Raw genomic sequence first — 10,000 nt, forward strand, 5'->3', positions numbered from 1 at the left:
AGCATATGACGCCCCTCTTACAATCTCCCATGCTGTACAGAAATCCCTTGATTGTGGGCAGGAAATTCGTATGATAGGCCTTGATTTTAGTGTTGCCTTTGACCGTGTTAATCATGAGGACCTTGTTTTCAAACTCAAACTGTTGGGAGTGGGTGGGTCGTTTCTTAGCATCATTATGGAACTTTTAAATAATAGATTGCAAAAAAGTTGTTGTTGATGGGTACCATAGTGAGTATAGGAATGTGATATCTGGTGTTCCTCAGGGTAGTGTTCTTGGCCAATTACTTTTTATGCTATATACACATGACATGTGGTTTGGCCTAGAAAACTAGCTTGTTGCATATGCACATGATGCTACTCTCTTTGCATCAATTCCTTCTACCGAATGAAGATCTAAGGTTGCTGAATCCCTTAATATAGATCTGGCTAAAATTATCACATGGTGCAAATTATGGGTCATGAAGTTGAATCCTAACAAAACTCAAAGTATGATTGTAAGCAGGTCAAGGACAGTAGCTCCTCAACATCCGGATCTCAGCATTGATAATGTTTCTTTATCTCTGTTTGACTCTTAAAATTTTAGGTGTGATTCTGGACAGCAATTTTAATTTTGAGAAAACCATTAGGTATCCGACTTCTTCAATTGCACAAAAATTGTTATATATTCTGTATACCTATATATATATATATATATATACATGTATATATATATATATATATATATATATATATATATATATATATATATATATATACATATATGTATGTATTCATATATATATGTATATACTATTTATATAGTATATATACACATATATATACAGTATATATACATGTATATATATATATATATATATATATATATACATATATATATATATATATATATATATATATATATATAGTACACACAGTACATCCCTTTACTGATAAATTATTTATATAGACACACACATATATATATATGTATATATACACACATATATATATATATATATATATATATATATATATATATATATATATAATATAGGTATATTTAACTATATATAATATTTATATGTATATATATATATATATATATATATATATATATATAGGTATATATATATATATATATATATATATATATATATATATATATATATATAATATAGGCATATATATATATATATATATATATATATATATATATATATATATATGTATATATATATATATAATATTATCATTATGACGATACACATAAACATATTTAATATATGAAGGTATGTGCCCTTGTAAAAATAATTTGCTGATACCTTAGTAAAGGAAGTGAAAATTGTCTTGGTAAGAAAGACACAAAGGTAATTCTCGCTGCTTAACATAAAATAATCATGTAGTAAATATTTATGGTAAAGGAAGTTCATAAAACGTTAAAGCATTTCCTAATTATAATCAAATTAATTATGAGAAGCTCACCCGGCAGCAAATGCATTATGCAAATGATGCAGGAATCACATCATTTGTTTTGAATTGTGTTCAGAGAAAAGATTTTTAGCGTTATAGTATTATTATTATTATTATTATTATTATTATTAGCCAAGCTACAACCCTAGTTGGAAAAGCAAGATGCTATAAGCCGTTTTTAGTCCACTGCAGGACAAAGGCCTCAGACCTATCCTTATTCATGTCTGGGGTTTGGCCAGTTTTCCTCACCAACCTGTGTAATTTAGCCGCAAGTGGAGCTTGTAAAACAAATGGCACTCCACTTATTATTATTATTATTATTATTATTATTATTATTATTATTATTATTATTATTATCGAGAGAGAGAGAGAGAGAGAGAGAGAGAGAGAGAGAGAGAGAGAGAGCTGTTTTATATATATATATATATAGAGAGAGAGAGAGAGAGAGAGAGAGAGAGAGCTGTTTTATAGTTAAATCTAATTTCTTATAAATCCAAAACTATATCAGCGGAAAGAGAATTCGGCTTCAAAGTGAAGCCACGAGAGGTATTTTCATACCTTTCTTTGGATCTTGACTACCTTGATGAAGTAGGAGTATACTTCCCACTACAAACAGTGACAGTTGTGATTGTTATATTTTATTTTGCTATTCAGTACCGTAAGCCGTAACTAAAGTGTGGAATATTTAATTAATGTTGGTGTTTTGATAACTCGTTTTTGTAATTGTGGATTAATTGGTATTATAATATATGTAAATACGTGAGCAGTGTTTCCTTTGTCACCATTTAAGTAATAATTTTTCGTGTGTAAAATAATAAGATAAGTTAAGGTACGTTGAATTCTTTTAAGACCTGAGATATTCCATCGCAGAGGTGTCAAAATGTGGGTCTGTCCGGGATCGTGAATCGTGAAAAGTGAATTGAATGGTTTAGTGGTTTACAAACGCGCACAGAACCAGTGAAATACGAACCGTAAGATTTTGTAACACTGTTCTTAATCCTCAGTCGTTCATTGTTAACGTTTTGTTGTTATAGTGGAAGTATACTCCTCACTCGCTCGCTCAGGCATTGGTAATATGGAGGAATAGCTGTCAACAATCGTTAGTCCGCTGGGTTCAACAGCCTTCTTTGTTTCTTTTTGCCCGCCCCGTATTACGAGCCGCAATTAAGGGTTACTCTAGCTACAAATAGTCCGAAATTCGCTAGTTTTGTGTTACCTCGGGCGTCATTCGTTAGCCTACTTGTCCCTTCGGATTTTTCGAAATCCCTTCTGTTAATTCTGGGTATCGTGCTTTCGTTATCCGTCCAACCTCATTTTATTCTTGGATATCAACGTAAAAGCCATCCTCGCCCATCAAATCCTTTATGGGTATCGGGCTTTAGTTATTGGTCTAATCACTTAATGATCATTAGACAAACTTAAGCCATCCCAGCCCATCACTTCATTTTGAACGCGCATGTTGCGGTTATCAGTCTCGCCTACACTTCGTTTTGTGTTAAAACGGACGTAAACTCGTACACGATAATTGAAGTATCTGATTATTAACGACCTAATTAAGTAATTGTTTTATGCTATAAATTCGATAATTCTGTATTTGGTGTACCGTAACTTAATCAGCACGTTCAAGTAAGTTTGGATTAAATATTAAACCTTCTAACCTTATTAACAATCATGCCATTCTATCTAGAGAAATTCTTGGCTAATCCTAGAGAGGAATTGTTAACCTTGCGTTTGGCTAAAAAGCAGAACTTCTCACGGTTGCGAGTAAATGCCAAATCCCTACAGATATAACTTATGTCAAAGCACGTATCATTAATGACATCCTTCACTTCTTGCTGAATAAAAACGTCATAACAGAGGACAATGAAGATGTTGACGAATTAAGAACCCTTACAGGCTCCATTGCTAATGTCGATCCTGAAGTGGAAAAACTGAAACTTCAGTTAAAAGTTCTTGAAGTGGATGAAAGAAAACTCGCGGAACAAGAAAGAAGACTCACAGAACAAGAAAGAAGACTTGCGGGACAAGAAAGAAGACTCGCGGAACAAGAAAGAGAATAAGAACTCTCGCGGAACAAGAAAGAGAACAAGAAAGAAGACTCGCGGAACAAGAAAGAAGACAAGAAGAATTTGAACATCAGAAAAGGCTTAATGAGTTGGAACTCGAAAAACTGGAGAAGTCGGCCTTTATCAGGCTTAAAGCTAAAGAGGATGAAGAAAAACTTCCCACGAGATTCGATGTGACTAAAGCCAGCAGATTAGTTCCCGAATTCAACGATAAGGATCCAGAGGTTTTCTTTCAAATATTTGAAGACAAAGCAACATCATTAAGTTGGCCGCCTAATTTCTGGACAATACTCGTGCGCAACCACTTGAAAGGTAAGGCTGCATATGTTGCATCGCAATTAATTGAGGTTAAAGACTATAAAGACCTTAAAAAGACTGTTTTAGATGCATATGCCATTACTGTGGAAGGCTACGGACAAACTTTTAGAAACACTTTCAAGACTTAATCTCAGACGTTTGTAGAATTCTGTAATATAAAGGTAAGACAGTTTAACAAATGGTTGGAGAGAGCTGGTGTTAATGATTTAGACTCTCTTAAAAATCTGATTTTGTTGGAGGAATTTTTGCGTAAAGTTCCCTCTAATATTGCCACTTATGTACATTTTAAAGGTGAAACTGAAGTACTGAAAGCAGCTAGCTTAGCTGACGACTATTATCTAATTCACAAGAATAGTAAAGATTCTTCAAAGGCTGTCTCATCGCCTAAATCTCATCAGGTTAGTTGTGCTTATTGTAAGAAAGATGGACACTCCATAGAAAATTTTCCCAGTCCAAAATGTTAGAGGTCAGAGGTAAGCACTGATGATAAGTTCAAGAAATCTAAAGGTGCAGTGACATATCATGCTTTTGTTCCTTCACATGATCTGGAACCCTTTAATGAATTCATGTGTGAGGCTTCACTTAATGATTCATCTGTCACAGCTCTGAGAGACTGCTTCATCCCAGACAATAATTTCGGCTGCCAGTCAAGACAACTTAAAATACACAAAAGAGTACATAGAAGTAAGTGACCTAACCACAACTACTCTTCTACCCGTGGCTGAGGTAGATATTGCTTGTCCTTATTTTACAGGTAAGGCAAAAGTTGCTGTCTTAGATAAACCATTACCTTGTTACCCTATTCAGATGATTATTGGTAATGATCTTGCAGGATCCTCTGTACTTGAACCTAAATTGATTGTAACACCTGACGTAGTAATCAAAGATGAGGTCTCCAAAAAGCCAGGTAAAATCTCCCAAGTAATCACTAGATCATCTAGTAAAACGCCCAGCACTAATTTTCCTCCCAAGGTAAAGGGTGACAGAATAACAGAGGCTCTGGATTTAGTTGATATAAGGACCAGTTTGCTGTACTCCAACAGAAGGATTCAAGTTTGAAAGCACTCTGGGATAAAGTAGTGGATCCTACTGACAACCCTAAAACTCTGTACTTTTATGCGGAGAAAAATATTTTGTTTCGCCATTAAAGTCTCCCAAAGCTCCAACATCTAACTCGTGGAAGGGACTGTTTTCAGGTTGTTTTTTCAGAGCCCTTAAGGAAACCCTTGCTTGACCTCGCTCATTCTACAGAATCCCATCTTGGAGTGAATAAAACCTACAAGAGGTTGTTTGAGGATTTTTATTGGCCAGAAATGAGAAAGGAATAAAGGAGTTATATAATTTTCCACGTTTGAATTTATGAATAAGAGGAAAATTAATTTCCTTGATGGATGGAATGTCCAGTAGGTGGCGTGTCAGTAAGTTTGCTCGGTTGGTCTTAGGTGGTGAACAAGTCATTCAGCTTCGGACGTTGGACTGAACGAACAAGCGTTTATAAAACAAACAAGAAATTAAATTGATGTTATTAAGCTTTTTGTTTGGATCAGCAAATTGTAGTTATCATGATTGTTTAAATGTAATGGTGTATGTATAAAGAGTCTAAATGCCTTGAGTAAAGGCACCGTGTTTCAGCAACGTCCGAGTGCTATACGAGCAGTCGTATCCAAATTCAATAAATTAAATTTGATTTGACTTGATTTTATTTGTCCGTCCATACTGAGACATGGAGTATATACAGGAACATTGCTTCCTGTCACCACTGTCAGATTACTGGTAAGCCTAATGAGAAAATACCTCCAGCACCACTTCAAAGCATTCCAGTACCTACGTCACCATTTGATAAGGTAATTATTGATTGTGTTGGGCCCTTGCCAAAGACTTGCAAGGGCAATGAATACATTTTGACTGTCCTTTGTCCTACCACTAGGTATCCCTTAGCCTTTCCCATTAAAAATATCTGTGCTAAAACCATAGTTGGATAATTGTTGAAAATCTTTACCTTGTTAGGTTTCCCGAGAGAACTACAGTGTGATCAAGGTACCAATTTTACTAGCAATCTTTTCAAGCAATCTATGTATCAATTTAATATCCATAACGTTTACTCTTCTGCTTATCACCCGCAGACTAATGGTGCCTTGGAGAGAATGCAGCAGACTTTAAAAAGTTTGTTACGGAAGTATATCAGTGAAACATCACAGCACTGGGATGAGGACCTCGATCTTCTCATGTATGTAGTTAGATGTACACCTCATGATTCCACAGGGGTATCCCCATTTGAACTCATGTTCGGTCGAAAACCAAGAACTATATTAAGTTTGGTAAAGGAGAATATTTTGCAGAGGAAGCCAGAAGAAACTACGAATATTTACCAGTATTTAAAAGAATTAAAAAGAAATTTACATACATTCATGATATTGCTACTACTAATTTAGTTTCTTCCCAGCAGAAGATGCAACACACATACAATGAAAAGGTAAAAATCGTCTAGTTTATAACTGACGACCAAGTTTTAGTGTATCATCCTATTCCTGGCGCTCCCTTGCAAGAAAAATATGCTGGACCTTACAGGATCGTTCATAGGACCTCCAAAGGAAACTACATAATCAGCACTCCAGACAGAAAACGACCAACTCAATTAGTTCATGTAAACCTCCTTAAACCGTATATCACTCAAGTCAAAAAGGTGAGACCTAATATTGCTTTAGTGATAACCGAAGCTAATACAGAGGCAACAAAGGTACCTAACCTAACAATAGATGAGGAAACTAGTGATGGTGATGAAACCAATCTCATTTTATCGTTTAAGGATTTTTCTAATAGTGAAATTTTAAAATCTTTAATGACTTATCTTTCTCACCTAAAACAATAATTTAGCAGAACCCAGTACATTGCCTTGGGCTTCACCATGTATATTGGTCCCCAAATCTAATGGCCAATTCAGACTTTGCACGGATTACAGGAAATTAAATAAAGTGACATTCTACTATCGTTTCCAGAGGCCGTGTAACAGTGTTTTTCCCAAATATCTAACAAACCGGCTTATGAATTTCCATGAAACTACAGCAATGAATGTTTCAAACATTGGCCTAATTTTTGGTGGTGCAATGAATTGACAGATGTGCTTATTTAACCCGTTTACTCTTAGAAAAAAAAAAAAGGAACTTCTTCCCTTCCTTCAGAGCGTTTCGAAGAAGTGTTACTTAATCACGTAACTGTGACGCAGAGGTTCCCCCAACCCTCCTTCGGTGTTTACACCTATGGCTATCCTAGTACTCCCCCCCCCCCCTTTCTTCTTGCCTTCTTTCCTTCTTTCCCATTGTTATTAGGCTACCGAGTAAATCCCTGTTAGGAAAGACTGTGTACTGCACATATAAAATGAGCCGGAAGAGCAATAAAATGTTTTATGGTGGTAGATAATGATTAGATGGTTAACACAAATTATCAAATTTTAGATTTGCGACTAAAAAATAAAATAAGATAGAAAAATAAAATAAAAACATTAGTCGAAATAGAAAACAATTTTTTTCCTGGAGAGTGATGATGAGTAAAATGTATAAGTGTCCACTTCTTGGTTTTTTTTTTTTTTTTTTTTTCATCCCTCATAAATCTATGGTTTTCAGCAATTGGTGATAACATTATTTTGGAAAAGCAAAGCTAATGAATAGTTTGATACGAGTATATCAGCTTGGCATGTAGACAATGTCAATGGATTTCTCAAAGTAAGGTTGATTGGTTCATTAATTGAAGTCTGATATAATTCCAGTGACAAAGTCGCAATGATATTTGTCACATACCTTTTAAGTAACAAAAATAGGTACTGGTACTTATAACGTAAATAAATATATAAAACTATTGGTTGAAATATAACAAATTTTATGTATGTATGAACACACACACACACACACATATATATATATATATTATATATATTATATATATATATATATATATATGTATATATATATATATAAATATATATATATGATTTCAAAATTTATAAAATTGCCGATGTCAATGCCCTTAAATGAAACATCTTTTAGAAGTCTACCTTCTAAGGAATTCAAGCTACTCTCTCTGGTGAAATTGATATGATAAATTATATCAAACAATGCTCTCTGTCATTTTCTTCCTGGCAATTGATGTATCGAGTAACCTGTGTTGTATGGAAGAATGAGTCCTACGGCTTAACCTAAAGAAAACTATATTTCTATTGCTTTACCAACACTCGCTTGAAATGCGAAGTGTAGGGTTAGCATGGATTCTTTCGTCTCCTGTCATAAGTCTCACTCTTGATCTTCAATGTAAGTGAGTGGGTAAGATATAAAACGTTGGTCTTGTGTTTAGGTAAAGTCTAAAGTCACGAATCACATTACCAGGTATGCTGAACTTTTATTGACAAAGAATTTCGTATTGCTTGGGGTAAGTCATATGACAATTATCTATGGAGTTGAACAGGCGTTTAACAATTCGGGGGATGGGAGGTACAGGGTAAGAAACGTTATAACAACATCACTTAGGGACGTCATCACTTTTGCGAATGTGTAGGTGGCTAAGACTGGCTTTAGCCTCATTTTCTTAAGTAAAAAAGTTAATGAAACGTAATTGGCAATGCACAGTATTCCCCAAAATTAGGCCATTGTATGGAGCGCTCCCTGCTTTGATATCATGGAAATCCATCAGTTATTTTAGGAGTTATTAAAAAAAAAAAAACTATTACACGGCCTCTGGAAACGATAGCAGATAATATTGGTAATGCCAAATTCTTAACTCAAATAGATTTAGTAAAAGGATATTATCAGGTACCACTGACTGATAAAGCTAAGAAAATCTCTTCATTCGTAACACCTTTTGGTCTTTTCGTACTTAGTAATGCCCTTTGGACTCTGTAATGCACCTGCAACGTTCCAGCGCATGATGGCACAGGTAACTAGAGGTCTTAAAGATGTGTTTGCATATCTCGACGACCTTGTGATTGCCAGCAAGACCTGGGAAGAACATCTTAGCACCTTGGAAGAACTCTTTCAACGCCTGCAAAAAGTCGGGCTGACAATCAACCTTGCTAAAAGTTTTTGGTCAAGCTAAAGTAATTTATCTAAGTCATTGCATTGGTAGTGGGGAAATTATACCTAAAGGGGCTAATACAGACATGTCAAGAACATTCCTATTCCTGCCACCAGACAGCAACTAAAGTCTTTTTTAGGAATGGTTTCTTACTATGCTAAATTCATTAAGAACTTTGCTGTTATTACTGCTCCTCTCTATGCTCTTACTTCCCCTAAGGTAAAGTTTGACTGGACTGAAGAACACAGTCACATTTTTAAGCAACTGAAGAGCATATTAGTTTCTAAACCCCTATTAAGAGCTCCTGATTTTAATAATGAATTTTTCATGCAGATTGACGCCAGCAATACAGGTTATGGGGCTGTTTTGCTACAGTCTTACTCGGTCAGCACCAGAGAAACGCCACCACCACTTCAACATCTCCTTCCCATCGCCTACCACTCTCGCTTCTTCAAAGGAGCTCAAACCAGGTGGGCCATTGTTGAGAAGGAACTTTATGCCATCGTCGCTTCGCTACTACACTTCCAACCCTACTTGGAAGGACACCACAGGGTAGTACTATATACCGACCATCGACCACGCATCTTCCTCGAACGTTCTCGCCTCCGAAACAACAAGTTGCTTCGTTGGTCATATATATTGTCGGCCTTCAATCTACGACTTCAGTCAATCGCAGGTACCAACAATCTCATCGCAGACACACTGTCGCGGCTTCCACTGCCATCAACACCACAACCATATAGTCCAACTATAGTGGGCCCATCTTAACGGGGGGGACTATGACGAATTGCCACTCTCCCTCTTTGTACATACATATATTGTATGATTTTATTTTCAACGGTGTACCTCTTCTCTATTTGTGTATTCGTCTCTTTTGCTTCAGCGCAATCTACTTCCACTCTGTGCTCCTTGCTTTGGTATTTTCACACCTTTCTTTAGATCTTGACTATCGGGATGAAGTAGGAGTATACTTCCCACTACAAACAGTGACAGTTGTGATTGTTATATTTATTTTCTATTCAATACCGTAAGCCGTAATTAATGTGTGGAATATTTAATTAATGTTGGCGTTTTGATAACTCGTTTTTGTAATTGTGGATTAATTG

The sequence above is a fragment of the Palaemon carinicauda genome, chromosome 20 (genome assembly GCF_036898095.1).
Source record: "Palaemon carinicauda isolate YSFRI2023 chromosome 20, ASM3689809v2, whole genome shotgun sequence".
Classification (NCBI taxonomy): domain Eukaryota; kingdom Metazoa; phylum Arthropoda; class Malacostraca; order Decapoda; family Palaemonidae; genus Palaemon; species Palaemon carinicauda.